Source organism: Acinonyx jubatus, chromosome B1 (genome assembly GCF_027475565.1).
Source record: "Acinonyx jubatus isolate Ajub_Pintada_27869175 chromosome B1, VMU_Ajub_asm_v1.0, whole genome shotgun sequence".
In the NCBI taxonomy this organism is placed as follows: domain Eukaryota; kingdom Metazoa; phylum Chordata; class Mammalia; order Carnivora; family Felidae; genus Acinonyx; species Acinonyx jubatus.
Window position 1 is genome coordinate 175,420,042 of NC_069382.1, and position 3,455 is coordinate 175,423,496.

A 3,455-nucleotide genomic window follows, 5' to 3' on the forward strand; every position below is an offset into this window, starting at 1 on the left:
ATACCACCATCATGTCATATAATTATTTTTTTTCATTTTGTAGTGAAAACAGTTAAGCTCTAGTCTCTTAGGAACTCTGAAATACAGGCATACCTCATTTTATTGCACTTGGCTTAATTGTGCTTCATAGACATTGCTTTTTTTTTTTTTTTTTTACACAAATTGAAGATTTGTGACAGCAGTGCATGAGGAAGCCTATCAGTGCAATTTCTCTAAAAGCATAGCTCAGTTCATAGCTCTGTCACATTTCGACAATTCTAGCAATGTTTCAAACTTCTTCATTATAATTATTTGTTATGGTGACCTGTGATCGGTGATCTTTGATGTTACTATCGTAACTGTTTTGAGGTGCCGTGAACCACTCTTACATAAGAGAACAAACTTAATTCAGTGATAATATTGTGCGTGTTCTGACTGTCCCACCAACCTTCCATTCTCCTGTCTCTCTCCCTCTCCTCAGACCTCTCGCGTCCCCAGTACAAAACAATATTAAAATTAGGTGAATTAATAACCCTACAATGGCCTTTAAGTGTTCGAGAGAAATGGAGTGTTGCACATCTCTTGCTTTAAGTCAAAAGGTGGAAATGATTAAGCTTAGCGAGGAAGTCATGTCAAAAGCTGAGATATCCTGAAAGCTGGGTCTTTTGCACCAGTCACGTTGCGAGTGCAAAACAGAAGTTCTTGAAGGAAATTAAAAGTGCCACCCCAGTGAACACACGAATAAGAAAGTGAAGCAGCTTTATTGCCTATATGGAGAACATTTGATTGGTTTGGACAGAATACCAAGCGAGCCACCACCTTCCCTTGAGCCAAAGCCCAATGTCTTAATTCCTTTCGATTCTATGAACTCTGAGAGAGGTGAGGAAGTTGCGGAAGAAAAATTTGAACCCAGCAGAGGTTGGTTCACGAGATTTAAGGGAAAAAGTCAACCCCACAACATAAAACGACAAGGCAAAACAGCAAGTGATGATGTTGAAGCTGCAGCAAGTTATCCAGAACACGTAGCCAAGATAATTCACGAAGGTGGCTTCACTAAACAATAGGTTTTCAGCGTAGATGAAACAAGTTTCTACTGCAAGAAGATGCCATCTAGGACTTTTATAGCTAAGGAAAGTCAGTGCTTGGTTTCAAAGTGTCAAAGGACAGGCTGACAGTCTTGTTAAAGGCTAATGGGGCTGGTGACTTTAAGTTGAAGGCAGTGCTCATTTACCATGCAGAAAATTCTAAGGCCCTTAAGAATGATGCTAAACCTACTCTGCCTGTGCTCTGTAAATGGAATCACAAAGCCTGGATGACAGCACATCTGTTTATAACATGGTTTACTGAATATTTAAACTCACTGTTGAGACCTAATGCTCAGGAATAAAAAAAAAAAATCCCTTCAAAATTTCGCTGTTCCTTGGAAATGCACCTGGTCGCTCAAGAGCTCTGATGGTGATGTACAATGATATTAATGTTGTTTTCATGCCAGCTAACACATCATCCATTCTGCAGCCCACGGATCAAGGAGTCATTTCAACTTTTAAGTCTTATTATTTAAAAAAAAATACATATTGTAAAGCTATAGCTGCCATAGATAGTGATTTTTTTTTTTTTTTTTTTTTTTTTTTATGAATCTGGGTAAATTCATTTGAAAAGCTTCTGGAAATAATTCACTGTTCTTGATGCCATTAAGAACATTCATGATTCAGGGGCCCATGGCTGGCTCATACAATTGAGTGTCTGATTCGATTTAGGCTCAGATCATAACCCCAGGCTCTTGGGATTGAGCCCTGTGTCGGGCTGCATGCTGAGCGTGAAACTGGCTTAAAACTCTCTCTCTCTCTCCTCTCTCCCTCTAAAAAAAAATAAAAAAGAATATCCATGATTCATGGGTTTGGAGGAAGTTGGCCCCAACCTTCAACATGATTTTGAGGCATTCAAGACTTCGTTGGAAAAAGTAACTGCAGATGCTGTGAAAATAGAGCATCTAGAGAACTAGAATTAGAAGTGGAGCCTGAAGATGTGACTGAATTGCTGCAATCTTGTGATAAAACTTGAATGCATGAGGACCTGCTTCTTACGGATGAGCAAAGAAAGATTTTCTTGAGAGGAAATCTACTCCTGATGAAGATGTTGTGAAGATTGTTGAAATAACAACAAAGGATTTAAAATAATACATAAACTTAACTGATAAAGCAGCAGCAGGATTTGAGAGGATTGGCTCTCATTTTGAAAGGAGTTCTACTATAGGTAAAATACTATCAAGCAGCAAACCCTATTACAGAGAAATCCTTTGTGAAAGGAAGAGTCAATCATTGTGGTAGACCTCATTGTTAACTTACTTTAAGAAATAGCCACAGGCACCCCAACTTTGGAAGCCACCACCCTGAGGAGTCAGCAGCTATTAACATTAGGGCAATACCCTCCACCAGCAAAACTATTACACCTTGCTGAAAGTTCAGATGATGGTTACCATTTTGTAGCAATAAAATTGTAATTAAGGTATACACATTTTTTAGCCATAAGGCTATCACAATCTTCATAGACCACAGTATAGTGTGAACAGAACTTTTTTTTAATTTTATGTAAAAAAAAATTAATGTTTACTGATTTTGAGACAGAGAGAGACAGAGCATGAGTGGGGAAGGGGCAGAGAGAGAGGGAGACACAGAATCCAAGCCAGGCTGCAGGCTCCGAGCCATCAGCACAGAGCCCCATGCAGGGCTCAAACTCATCAACCACGAGATCATGACCTGAGCTGAAGTTGGACACTCAACAGGCTGAGCCACCCAGGTGTCCCTGAACATAACTTTTATATGCAGTGGGAAATGAAAAAAAAATCATTTGACTCGCTTTATTATGATGTTCACTTTCTTTTGGTGGTCTGGAACAAAATCTACAATATATCTGAGGAATGCTGTATATAATGCAGTATTATCAACTATAATCACAATGTTGTGCATTAGATTTTTATAACTTATTCATCCTCTAGTTGCAGGAGTATACCACTTGTCCAACATCTCTCCGAGTCCCCTATTCCAGGCCCTTGGTAACCACTATTTTACTTTGTGTTTCAAAGAGTTGGGCTTTATTATATTTTACATATAAGTGATAACATACAGTATTTGTCTTTCTCTGTCTGACTTACCTCACTTAGCATAATTCCCTCCATTAGGTCCATCCATGTTGAAAATGGTAGGATTTTCTTCTTTTTCATGGCTGAATAATATTCCAATGCATATATAAATGTATACATATACACACACACACATTCATTTGTTGACAGACACTTAGGTTGTTTCTGCATATTGGTTTTTGTGAGGAGTGTTGCAATGAACATGAGAGTAAAGATATATATATTTTTTAATATTGTGTTTTCATTTTCTTTGAATATATATTCAAAAAGTGGGGTTGCTGGATCATGTGGTAGTTCTACTTTTAATTTTTTGAGGAACCTCCATCCTGTATTCCAT

The 3,455-nt window shown here is 38.1% G+C and overlaps 1 pseudogene; it reads left to right on the forward strand.

Moving 5' to 3' along the window:
• Positions 1-367: 367 nt before the first annotated feature.
• On the forward strand, positions 368-2,479 carry LOC128314287 (tigger transposable element-derived protein 1-like; annotated as a pseudogene).
• The last annotated feature ends 976 nt before the right edge of the window (positions 2,480-3,455 follow it).